Consider the following 14,207-nt stretch of genomic DNA (forward strand, 5'->3'; position numbering starts at 1 on the left):
CCTTTAGGTCTGCACGAGTACAATCGTTTGCCTCAGGGCCTTTGCAACAGCCCGGCTACGTTTATGAGAATGATGCTGACCATCTTTGGGGACCAAAACTTTCTAAGTCTCCTTTGCTATTTGGATGATCTGATGGTTTTTGCTAAGACGGAGGAAGAGAGTCTGCAGAGACTTGAGATGGTTTTCCAGCGGTTGCAGGAGCACAATCTTAAACTGTCTCCGTCTAAGTGCAAGTTTTTGAGGAGGTCTGTTAAGTTTTTGGGCCACATCATTTCTCAGGAGGGCGTAGCCACTGATCCTGCTAAGATTCAAACCATTTTGAATGTGACTGAGAGTGAGATGATGGAAGCTGATGGTGTCACTCCGTCTCCTAGCAAAATCCGTTCTTTCCTTGGTATGGTAGTATACTATCAACACTACATTGAGAATTGTTCCATGGTTGCTAGGCCATTGTTTCAGCTGACTACAGGTCAGAAGAAGCCTAGGAGAGGCAAGGGCAGAAAGAGGCCTGGTCCCTCTCGCAGGCTCACTGCTGCAGACTGGACTGCCGAGTGTCAACTCGCTTTTGAAGCTTTGAAAGCAGCACTAGTTGACCAGGCACTGCTGGCTCATCCAGATTTTTCTCAGCCATTTTTGCTTTCTGTTGATGCATCTACTAGTGGTTTGGGAGCGGTACTATCCCAAGTGCAAGATGGGAAGGCCATAGCCAGGCCAATAGCTTTTGCTAGTAAATCTCTTAATCATGCACAATCCAAGTATCCTGCTCACCGGCTGGAATTTCTAGCCATGAAATGGGCCATTCATGATAAGTTCAGCCATTGGCTGCGAGGGCATAAGTTTACGGTGTGGACCGACAACAATCCACTCAAATATATTCTTACAAAGCCGAGACTTGATGCATGTGAGCAGAGATGGGTTGCAAAGCTGGCACCTTTTGATTTTGATATCCAGTACATACCAGGGCCCAAGAATGTCGTTGCTGATGCTTTGAGCAGAGAGCCATTTGTCCGCCCCAAAGTTCTGCACCGACTGACAAGAATTCCATATGATGTCCTGCTGGAGGAAGCCAGAGGTCTTCGACTGGATGATGTACAAGACATGTTCCGTCTCTCCTGTGAGCAGCCCGAGGCTGGCTGTGGAACGTCTATGGCTCCTGGGAGTGAGTTGAGTAGAGCTGGAGACAATGTCAGTGGGTTGGTTTCCTGTGAAGAGGTGTCTGCTGTCCTCCAAGCCCATCGCCGATGGGATGATGGTGCCACAGTGAGGTCCGTTTCACATGTGCAGCACCTTGAGAAGTTGATGTCCATGGGTCAGAGCCCTTTACCTGTCCTTACACACAAGGAGCTGTATGATAACCAGTCACTGGATCCTATCATCAGCAGAGTAATGTTCTTTGTAGATAGAGGCCGGCGCCCATCTAGGAGAGAGCGAGTCTTTGAAGCTAAAGAAACAGTTTATACTCTAAGACAGTGGGGGAAACTCACCACGCGGTTAGGGATTCTGTATCGTGTCTCAAAACACCCAGTGAGTAAGAAGAAAATATTCCAGTATGTCGTACCTGTGTCTTTGAGAGGCCTTGTGTTGAAGGGAGTTCATGATGATGCTGGTCATCAGGGTCAGCAGCGCACATTGTGGCTCACGAGACAGCGGTTTTACTGGGAATCTATGGAGAAGGATGTCAAGGAATATGTGGCCCACTGTAAGAGATGTGTGTTGAGTAAAGCACCTGAGCCTGAAGCAAGAGCCCCACTTGTCTCCATTGTGACAACGGCACCTTTAGAACTTGTGTGTATTGATTTCTGGACTGCCGAAGATTCAAACAACAAGTCTATTGATGTGTTAGTAGTGACTGATCACTTTACTAAGCTGGCCTGTGCGTATCCATGTCCAAACCAGTCTGCTAAGACTGTTGCTCGTGTTCTCTGGAATAATTTCTTCTGCATTTATGGGTTCGCTGATTGCATCCATTCTGACAGGGGTGCAAACTTCGAGAGTTTACTTATTGCAGAATTACTTCAGTTATCTGGTGTTGAAAAGTCCCACACCACACCTTATCATCCCATGGGTAACGGTCAAGCAGAACGTCTGAATCGCACACTGGGTGGGATGATTAGAGCTCTGCCAGCTAGGTCTAAGGCTAAATGGCCTCAGATGTTGAACACATTGACATTCTCCTATAACTGCACTGTTCATGAGACTACTGGGTTTCCACCCTTCTTCTTGATGTTCGGACGCACCCCTAGGTTGCCGGTAGATGTTATGTTTGAAAGTGTGCTGTTGGATGGGGACACAGTAGATGTGGATAAGTATGTCCAGTCTCTGGGTGAGGATCTGAGAGAGGCCATGACATTGGCCCAGCAGCATGCCAGTAAGCAACAAAAGAGACAAGCCGAGGTCTACAACAGACGGTCTAAGGGTCACTCGGTGCAGAAGGGAGATAGAGTTCTACTTGCTAACAAGGGGGAGAGGGGCAAGAAGAAACTGGCTGATCGCTGGGAGAGTGTGGTGTACATAGTGGTTGCAAAGAACAGCTCACTGAACACATATCGTATCCAACACCCTACCACTGGACGCATCAAAACTGTGCATAGGAACCTGATTATGCCAGTCAACTTTCTGCCTTTACCTTCGTGGGAGGAACCTGAGGGTCACGGATCTCTATCGAGTGGTGACGTGATCTCTGAGATGTCTGCAATGTCCAGCCAAATGGATGGGAGTGACGCCAGGACTGTCCACTGGGTAGCAGGCCTTCCTGAGTCTTCTGGGAGGATACTCCAAGAGGATGGTGAAGTCCCGGCTGATGGAAGTGAGGTGGAACAACCGTATGAAGTCCCCTTAAGTGAGGTGTGCTCAGCAGAAGTGGACCAGAGAGATATCCCCGAAGCCTACAAGAGTTCTGATTGCGAAACTCCATTCAGTGTGGATGATGTTACCTTGGTTGAAGATGCTTCGTCAGTGTGGTCTGTGACAATCTACCAGGATTCTGATCAGTCGTCTGACACTACTAGTGTTGAGTCGGTAACTGAAAGTGTGCTGGCTCCGGAGATGCGGATCTGTAGTACTCCCCATCCTGAGGTTAGACCTCTTAGCAGGGTTAGTGCTGTCTGTGACATTCCTGCTAGGTTTGTGGGTGAGGGTGTTCGGACTAGACTGGGTAGACTTATTAAGCCAGTGGATAGGTTAATCCAAACTATGTCTACACAGGAAATGAAACAGTTCTTGGTTTCTCAGTGACGGTAGGATATTGCCTACCTTTTCTTTTGTAGGAATGTAGGAAATCTAAGCATGTCTTAGAATGATTTGTGGGTTTGTCTAATATATTTGACAATTCATGTAACTTTGTGTGTAGTCCATCGGCATAAAATGTATATGGCATTTTTCGTATACGGTTGAATAAGGGATTAGCTACCCCTTATTTTTCCTAATCCTTCGCGGGATAGCTTTTCAGCTGATCGACCATTTGTGGGTCTAGAATTAAGGGACTACACTGGGTTACTCTGTCGCCCTGTGGGTGTGAATTTTTTTTTTTCTTTCTTTGCTTTGTTACCTTTGAGGTAATGTGTTTTGTTTTGGGTCTATAATCTAGTGTAAAACAGTGGGGGTGAATGTAGCAGTGTGATGTTGTTCCCCTAGATTACGCACCAAATTGCACACAAGGACCAATTCAAATAGGCCAGGTCAAGAGGGGATGTTAATAATCTGATAATAATAATAATAATTCAGTGTATTTTTTTATTTAATTACAGCTGCATAGCTAATGTTTTTATTTGGTGTACAAACACTTTTTCATACCAATATTGTACATACAAGTGATTGTAAAAGTTTTGTATATTTTGGTTTGGCCCATCGCGGGTTATCTGTATCCCCATACCACTTTATCATTCTCTTTTGCCTGACCCTCGGCTAGCAAGGTATGTTGTCCTTGGCTCCGAAACTGTTTAATATAAAACCGTCATAAGGTTATACAATGTACTGTTTTGCAACCATACGTTTGTTATAGTGTGGACAGTGTAGGAATTTATGTTAACAAGTTTCACAGAGCTCACTGACTGGGGTATCTGTTGTAACTTCTAAGTACTTGTGACAGTGGTTGAGTGAGTGTACATGTGCTCGCGCAGGTGCCGGATAGCTGTGACTGCACCAAGGGTAACGTGTGTGTTGTCTCTTCGTGTGCAGGTATGTCTTTTATTTTGTCAGAATTATGTTCTGTATAGTTTTACTTGTATATGCTGTTGTGCAGCGAGTGTGTGCACGCAGCACCTGTTAATTCCTTTTGGCGCTCTTTTGCCTGACCCTCGGCTAGCAAGGTGCCGGATAGCTGTGACTGCACCAAGGGTAACGTGTGTGTTGTCTCTTCGTGTGCAGGGCAAATAAAAAGATTTCAACGAGCAGACCATCAGTTGTGGCAGCGTCTTCATTAAGAATTACACAACGCAGAACGAACCACGCTACACAAGCACACACAATGGCCCGCTCCTGTACTTTACACACTGCTACACTGCATCATGTAAAACATCTATCTATAGAACGGTTGCAGGCGAGGAAAGCCTGACTGTTGGAAAGCCATGCTCAGCCCACACGTTAGCTTTGAGGATGGCTGGGGTGCTGCTAATGTTTGACTACTGCACTATCTGTTGGTACAAGACCATGGACAGGTTGTTGAGTGTGTAGCTTCTTTGGAGTGTGTGTTTGGTGACAACAAGATAGCGCGGTAACACCTCTGACACGTTGAAAGAGGCCAGGTTGAAAGAGGCCTGTCTACCTGTGGCGTCAGTACACAACTAAACGGTTTTAATTCATGAAAACTTTATATAAACCACTCACATTAACGACTGCAGTGGGATATACTGCCCTTTCATGTAATTGCCATGTAGGTCAATTTATCCACTGATCGAATGGCTTAGTCATTAATGGGAACGTTCATTTCCCATTAGCTCCTTTAAGTGTGTGTGTGTGTGTGTGTGTGTGTGTGTGTGTGTGTGTGTGTGTGTGTGTGTGTAAACTTGTCTGTGTTGTCTGTGTTTGTGCATGTGTGTGTAGCGGTGGGGTGTGAGATTGCAATCTGAAGGTGATACATCAGCCCTGGTGTGGCAGTGTGTCTCTGTAATTATCAGGCCTCAATAGGACGCTGTGTTATTTCTGCCCAGGGTGAGATGCTTATCTGGCTCTGTCAGGCACCTGAATGGATGAGCTCTGTTCCTCAGAGCTGCAGCTCACCTTCCGCAACACAAACACAAGACAAACTAGCTCTCCTCTCTCAGAACCCAAGCACAACCAAGACACACTAGAGCCCTATTGGCTCCTCTTCAATACCACAAGACAACATAACTCTACTGTCAGAGCTGTGGCTTACCTTCTACACCACAAGACAACATAACTCTACTGTCAGAGCTGTGGCTTGTCTTCTACACCACAAGACAACATAACTCTACTGTCAGAGCTGTGGCTTGTCTTCTATACCACAAGACAACATAACTCTACTGTCAGAGCTGTGGCTTGTCTTCTACACCACAAGACAACATAACTCTACTGTCAGAGCTGTGGCTTACCTTCTACACCACAAGACAACATAACTCTACTGTCAGAGCTGTGGCTTACCTTCTACACCACAAGACAACATAACTCTACTGTCAGAGCTGTGGCTTGTCTTCTATACCACAAGACAACATAACTCTACTGTCAGAGCTGTGGCTTGTCTTCTAAACCACAAGACAACATAACTCTACTGTCAGAGCTGTGGCTTACCTTCTACACCACAAGACAACATAACTCTACTGTCAGAGCTGTGGCTTACCTTCTATACCACAAGACAACATAACTCTACTGTCAGAGCTGTGGCTTACCTTCTACACCACAAGACAACATAACTCTACTGTCAGAGCTGTGGCTTGTCTTCTATACCACAAGACAACATAACTCTACTGTCAGAGCTGTGGCTTACCTTCTACACCACAAGACAACATAACTCTACTGTCAGAGCTGTGGCTTACCTTCTACACCACAAGACAACATAACTCTACTGTCAGAGCTGTGGCTTGTCTTCTATACCACAAGACAACATAACTCTACTGTCAGAGCTGTGGCTTACCTTCTACACCACAAGACAACATAACTCTACTGTCAGAGCTGTGGCTTACCTTCTACACCACAAGACAACATAACTCTACTGTCAGAGCTGTGGCTTGTCTTCTATACCACAAGACAACATAACTCTACTGTCAGAGCTGTGGCTTGTCTTCTACACCACAAGACAACATAACTCTACTGTCAGAGCTGTGGCTTGTCTTCCATACCACAAGACAACATAACTCTACTGTCAGAGCTGTGGCTTACCTTCTACACCACAAGACAACATAACTCTACTGTCAGAGCTGTGGCTTGTCTTCTACACCACAAGACAACATAACTCTACTGTCAGAGCTGTGGCTTGTCTTCTACACCACAAGACAACATAACTCTACTGTCAGAGCTGTGGCTTACCTTCTACACCACAAGACAACATAACTCTACTGTCAGAGCTGTGACTTACCTTCTACACCACAAGACAACATAACTCTACTGTCAGAGCTGTGGCTTGTCTTCTACACCACAAGACAACATAACTCTACTGTCAGAGCTGTGGCTTACCTTCTACACCACAAGACAACATAACTCTACTGTCAGAGCTGTGGCTTACCTTCTACACCACAAGACAACATAACTCTACTGTCAGAGCTGTGGCTTGTCTTCTACACCGCAAGACAACATAACTCTACTGTCAGAGCTGTGGCTTGTCTTCTACTGTCACGATCGTGTGGCGGATTAACGGACCAAAATGCAGCTTTTGGAAAATAAGCCATCTTCTTTATTAAACACAACGAAGATGAACACGACACAAAAACTCTATAACAAAATAACAAAACAACAAAACGACCGTGAAGCTACAAACGTTGTGCACAAACATACAGGCTACAAACGTTCTTACATAGACAATACTAGAAACATGTACTCCACACAAACCCATATACTAACACAACCCCTTTTCCATAAACAACACCCAAAACCAACAAAACAAAAACATTACCCATGTCACACCCTGACCTAACTAAAATAATAAAGAAAACAAAGAATAATAAGGCCAGGGCGTGACATAACCCCCCCCTTGAGGCGCGAACTCCGGGCGCACCATACACAGTCTAGGGGAGGGTCTGGGTGGGCTCCCCTCCACGGTGGCGGCTCCGGCTCTGGTCATAGTCCCCACGTCACCACAGTACCTAACCACCTCCTAGGCTTCCTCCAAACGACCCCCCTCCACATTAACCCCATTGCATTAAGGGGGAGTTCCGGACTAAGGGACAGCTCCGGACTAAGGACCAGTACCAGGGTAAGGGGCAGTACCAGGGTCAGGGGCAGTACCAGGATAAGGGGCAGTACCAGGGTAAGGGGCAGCACCAGGGTAAGGGGCAGCACCAGGGTAAGGGGCAGCACCAGGGTAAGGGGCAGCTCCAGGGTAAGGGGCAGCTCCGGACTGAGGAATGGCAGCTCCGGACTGAGGGACTGCAGCTCCGGACTGAGGGACTGCAGCTCCGGACTGAGGGACGGCCCATGGCTGGCTGACAGATCTGGCTGCTCATGGCTGGCTAACGGATCTGGCTGCTCATGGCTGGCTAACTGATCTGGCTGCTCATGGCTGGCTGACGGATCTGGCTGCTCATGGCTGGCTGACGGATCTGGCTGCTCATGGCTGGCTGACGGATCTGGCTGCTCATGGCTAGCTGACGGATCTGGCTGCTCATGGCTAGCTGACGGATCTGGCTGCTCATGGCTAGCTGACGGATCTGGCTGCTCATGGCTAGCTGACGGATCTGGCTGCTCATGGCTAGCTGACGGATCTGGCTGCTCATGGCTAGCTGACGGATCTGGCTGCTCATGGCCGGCTGACTGATCTGGCTGCTCCTGTCTGGTTGGCGGCTCTGGCATATCCTGTCTGGTTGGCGGCTCTGGCAGATCCTGTCTGGTTGGCGGCTCTGGCAGATCCTGTCTGACGGACGGCTCTAGCGGCTCCTGTCTGGCTGGCGGCTCTAGCGGCTCCTGTCTGGCGGACGGCTCAGTGGGCTCATGGCAGACGGGCGGCTTTGCAGGCTCATGGCAGACGGGCGGCTTTGCAGGCTCATTGCAGACGGATGGCTCAGATGGCGCTGGGGAGACGGATGGCTCAGATGGCGCTGGGGAGACGGATGGCTCAGATGGCGCTGGGGAGACGAGCAGTTCAGTCAACGCTGTGCAGACGGCAGACTCCTGCCGGCTGAGGCGCACTGTAGGCCTGGTGCGTGGTGCCGGGACTGGTGGCACCGGGCTGGAGACACGCATCTCAGGGCTAGTGCGGGGAGCAGCAACAGGACGCACAGGACTCTGGGGACACACAGGAGGCTTGGTGCGTGGTTTAGACACTGGTGGTAAAGGGCTGGAGACACGCACCATATAACTAGTGCGTGGAGGAGGCACTGGTGGTACTGGGTTGGGGCGGGGAGGTGGCGCCGGAAATACCGGACCGTGCAGGCGTACTGGCTCCCTTGAACGCCGAGCCTGCCCAACCTTACCTGGTTCTATGCTCCCCGTCGCCTGACCAGTGCGGGGAGGTGGAATAACCCGCACCGGCCTATGTAGGCGAACCGGGGACACCATGCGTAAGGCTGGTGCCATGTACGCCGGCCCGAGGAGACGCACTGGTGACCAGATGCGTTGGGCCGGCTTCATGACATATGGCTCAACGCTCAGTCTAGCCCGGCCGATACGTGGAGCTGAAATGTACCGAACCGGGCTATGCACGCGTACAGGAGACACCGTGCGCTCTACTGCGTAACACGGTGTCTGCCCGTACTCTCGCTCTCCACGGTAAGTACAGGGAGTAGGCGCAGGTTTCCTACCTGACTTCGCCACACTCCCTTTAAGGCCCCCCCAAAGAAATTTTTGGGTTGTACTCACGGGCTTCCAGCCTTGTCTCCGTGCTGCCTCCTCATATCGCCTCCTCTCGGCTTTCGCTGCCTCCAGCTCTTCACGAGGGAGGCGATATTCTCCAGGTTGATCCCACGGCCCCCTACCATCCAGTATCTCCTCCCATGTCCAGAAATCCTTTGTGGGTAGGTCCTGTTGCCGCCTTCCATGCCGCTTGGTCCTATGGTGGGTAATTCTGTCACGATCGTGTGGCGGATTAACGGACCAAAATGCAGCTTTTGGAAAATAAGCCATCTTCTTTATTAAACACAACGAAGATGAACACGACACAAAAACTCTATAACAAAATAACAAAACAACAAAACGACCGTGAAGCTACAAACGTTGTGCACAAACATACAGGCTACAAACGTTCTTACATAGACAATACTAGAAACATGTACTCCACACAAACCCATATACTAACACAACCCCTTTTCCATAAACAACACCCAAAACCAACAAAACAAAAACATTACCCATGTCACACCCTGACCTAACTAAAATAATAAAGAAAACAAAGAATAATAAGGCCAGGGCGTGACATCTACACCACAAGACAACATAACTCTACTGTCAGAGCTGTGGCTTACCTTCTACACCACAAGACAACATAACTCTACTGTCAGAGCTGTGGCTTGTCTTCTATACCACAAGACAACATAACTCTACTCTCAGAGCTGTGGCTTACCTTCTACACCACAAGACAACATAACTCTACTGTCAGAGCTGTGGCTTGTCTTCTACACCACAAGACAACATAACTCTACTGTCAGAGCTGTGGCTTACCTTCTACACCACAAGACAACATAACTCTACTGTCAGAGCTGTGGCTTGTCTTCTACACCACAAGACAACATAACTCTACTGTCAGAGCTGTGGCTTACCTTCTACACCACAAGACAACATAACTCTACTGTCAGAGCTGTGGCTTGTCTTCTACAACACAAGACAACATAACTCTACTGTCAGAGCTGTGGCTTACCTTCTACACCACAAGACAACATAACTCTACTGTCAGAGCTGTGGCTTACCTTCTACACCACAAGACAACATAACTCTACTATCAGAGCTTTGGCTTGTCTTCTACACCACAAGACAACATTACTCTACTGTCAGAGCTGTGGCTTGTCTTCCATACCACAAGACAACATAACTCTACTGTCAGAGCTGTGGCTTACCTTCTACACCACAAGACAACATAACTCTACTGTCAGAGCTGTGACTTGTCTTCTACACCACAAGACAACATAACTCTACTGTCAGAGCTGTGGCTTACCTTCTACACCACAAGACAACATAACTCTACTGTCAGAGCTGTGGCTTGTCTTCTACACCACAAGACAACATAACTCTACTGTCAGAGCTGTGGCTTGTCTTCTACACCACAAGACAACATAACTCTACTGTCAGAGCTGTGGCTTACCTTCTACACCACAAGACAACATAACTCTACTGTCAGAGCTGTGGCTTACCTTCTACACCACAAGACAACATAACTCTACTGTCAGAGCTGTGGCTTGTCTTCTACACCACAAGACAACATAACTCTACTGTCAGAGCTGTGGCTTACCTTCTACACCACAAGACAACATAACTCTACTGTCAGAGCTGTGGCTTGTCTTCTACAACACAAGACAACATAACTCCACTGTCAGAGCTGTGGCTTGTCTTCTACAACACAAGACAACATAACTCTACTGTCAGAGCTGTGGCTTACCTTCTACACCACAAGACAACATAACTCTACTGTCAGAGCTCTGGCTTACCTTCTACACCACAAGACAACATAACTCTACTGTCAGAGCTATGGCTTACCTTCTACACCACAAGACAACATAACTCTACTGTCAGAGCTGTGGCTTACCTTCTACACCACAAGACAACATAACTCTACTGTCAGAGCTGTGGCTTACCTTCTACACCACAAGACAACATAACTCTACTGTCAGAGCTGTGGCTTACCTTCTACACCACAAGACAACATAACTCTACTGTCAGAGCTGTGGCTTACCTTCTACACAACAAGACAACATAACTCTACTGTCAGAGCTGTGGCTTGTCTTCTACACCACAAGACAACATAACTCTACTGTCAGAGCTGTGGCTTACCTTCTACACCACAAGACAACATAACTCTACTGTCAGAGCTGTGACTTACCTTCTACACCACAAGACAACATAACTCTACTGTCAGAGCTGTGGCTTACCTTCTACACCACAAGACAACATAACTCTACTGTCAGAGCTGTGGCTTACCTTCTACACCACAAGACAACATAACTCTACTGTCAGAGCTGTGGCTTGTCTTCTATACCACAAGACAACATAACTCTACTGTCAGAGCTGTGGCTTGTCTTCTACACCACAAGACAACATAACTCTACTGTCAGAGCTGTGGCTTACCTTCTACACCACAAGACAACATAACTCTACTGTCAGAGCTGTGACTTACCTTCTACACCACAAGACAACATAACTCTACTGTCAGAGCTGTGGCTTGTCTTCTACACCACAAGACAACATAACTCTACTGTCAGAGCTGTGGCTTACCTTCTACACCACAAGACAACATAACTCTACTGTCAGAGCTGTGGCTTGTCTTCTACACCACAAGACAACATAACTCTACTGTCAGAGCTGTGGCTTACCTTCTACACCACAAGACAACATAACTCTACTGTCAGAGCTGTGGCTTGTCTTCTACACCACAAGACAACATAACTCTACTGTCAGAGCTGTGGCTTACCTTCTACACCACAAGACAACAAAACTCTACTGTCAGAGCTGTGGCTTACCTTCTACACCACAAGACAACATAACTCTACTGTCAGAGCTGTGGCTTGTCTTATACACCACAAGACAACATAACTCTACTGTCAGAGCTGTGGCTTACCTTCTACACCACAAGACAACATAACTCTACTGTCAGAGCTGTGGCTTGTCTTCTATACCACAAGACAACATAACTCTACTGTCAGAGCTGTGGCTTGTCTTCTACACCACAAGACAACATAACTCTACTGTCAGAGCTGTGGCTTACCTTCTACACCACAAGACAACATAACTCTACTGTCAGAGCTGTGGCTTGTCTTCTACACCACAAGACAACATAACTCTACTGTCAGAGCTGTGGCTTACCTTCTACACCACAAGACAACATAACTCTACTGTCAGAGCTGTGGCTTGTCTTCTACACCACAAGACAACATAACTCTACTGTCAGAGCTGTGGCTTACCTTCTACACCACAAGACAACATAACTCTACTGTCAGAGCTGTGGCTTACCTTCTACACCACAAGACAACATAACTCTACTGTCAGAGCTGTGGCTTGTCTTCTACAACACAAGACAACATAACTCTACTGTCAGAGCTGTGGCTTACCTTCTACACCACAAGACAACATAACTCTACTGTCAGAGCTGTGGCTTACCTTCTACACCACAAGACAACATAACTCTACTGTCAGAGCTGTGGCTTACCTTCTACACCACAAGACAACATAACTCTACTGTCAGAGCTGTGGCTTACCTTCTACACCACAAGACAACATAACTCTACTGTCAGAGCTGTGGCTTGTCTTCTACTGTCACGATCGTGTGGCGGATTAACGGACCAAAATGCAGCTTTTGGAAAATTAGCCATCTTCTTTATTAAACACAACGAAGATGAACACGACACAAAAACTCTATAACAAAATAACAAAACAACAAAACGACCGTGAAGCTACAAACGTTGTGCACAAACATACAGGCTACAAACGTTCTTACATAGACAATACTAGAAACATGTACTCCACACAAACCCATATACTAACACAACCCCTTTTCCATAAACAACACCCAAAACCAACAAAACAAAAACATTACCCATGTCACACCCTGACCTAACTAAAATAATAAAGAAAACAAAGAATAATAAGGCCAGGGCGTGACATAACCCCCCCCTTGAGGCGCGAACTCCGGGCGCACCATACACAGTCTAGGGGAGGGTCTGGGTGGGCTCCCCTCCACGGTGGCGGCTCCGGCTCTGGTCGTAGTCCCCACGTCACCACAGTACCTAACCACCTCCTAGGCTTCCTCCAAACGACCCCCCTCCACATTAACCCCATTGCATTAAGGGGGAGTTCCGGACTAAGGGACAGCTCCGGACTAAGGACCAGTACCAGGGTAAGGGGCAGTACCAGGGTCAGGGGCAGTACCAGGATAAGGGGCAGTACCAGGGTAAGGGGCAGCACCAGGGTAAGGGGCAGCACCAGGGTAAGGGGCAGCACCAGGGTAAGGGGCAGCTCCAGGGTAAGGGGCAGCTCCGGACTGAGGAATGGCAGCTCCGGACTGAGGGACTGCAGCTCCGGACTGAGGGACTGCAGCTCCGGACTGAGGGACGGCCCATGGCTGGCTGACAGATCTGGCTGCTCATGGCTGGCTAACGGATCTGGCTGCTCATGGCTGGCTAACTGATCTGGCTGCTCATGGCTGGCTGACGGATCTGGCTGCTCATGGCTGGCTGACGGATCTGGCTGCTCATGGCTGGCTGACGGATCTGGCTGCTCATGGCTAGCTGACGGATCTGGCTGCTCATGGCTAGCTGACGGATCTGGCTGCTCATGGCTAGCTGACGGATCTGGCTGCTCATGGCTAGCTGACGGATCTGGCTGCTCATGGCTAGCTGACGGATCTGGCTGCTCATGGCTAGCTGACGGATCTGGCTGCTCATGGCTAGCTGACGGATCTGGCTGCTCATGGCTAGCTGACGGATCTGGCTGCTCATGGCCGGCTGACTGATCTGGCTGCTCCTGTCTGGTTGGCGGCTCTGGCATATCCTGTCTGGTTGGCGGCCCTGGCAGATCCTGTCTGGTTGGCGGCTCTGGCAGATCCTGTCTGACGGACGGCTCTAGCGGCTCCTGTCTGGCTGGCGGCTCTAGCGGCTCCTGTCTGGCGGACGGCTCAGTGGGCTCATGGCAGACGGGCGGCTTTGCAGGCTCATGGCAGACGGGCGGCTTTGCAGGCTCATTGCAGACGGATGGCTCAGATGGCGCTGGGGAGACGGATGGCTCAGATGGCGCTGGGGAGACGGATGGCTCAGATGGCGCTGGGGAGACGAGCAGTTCAGTCAACGCTGTGCAGACGGCAGACTCCTGCCGGCTGAGGCGCACTGTAGGCCTGGTGCGTGGTGCCGGGACTGGTGGCACCGGGCTGGAGACACGCATCTCAGGGCTAGTGCGGGGAGCAG

The sequence above is a fragment of the Salvelinus fontinalis genome, chromosome 28, assembly GCF_029448725.1.
Source record: "Salvelinus fontinalis isolate EN_2023a chromosome 28, ASM2944872v1, whole genome shotgun sequence".
Taxonomy (NCBI): domain Eukaryota; kingdom Metazoa; phylum Chordata; class Actinopteri; order Salmoniformes; family Salmonidae; genus Salvelinus; species Salvelinus fontinalis.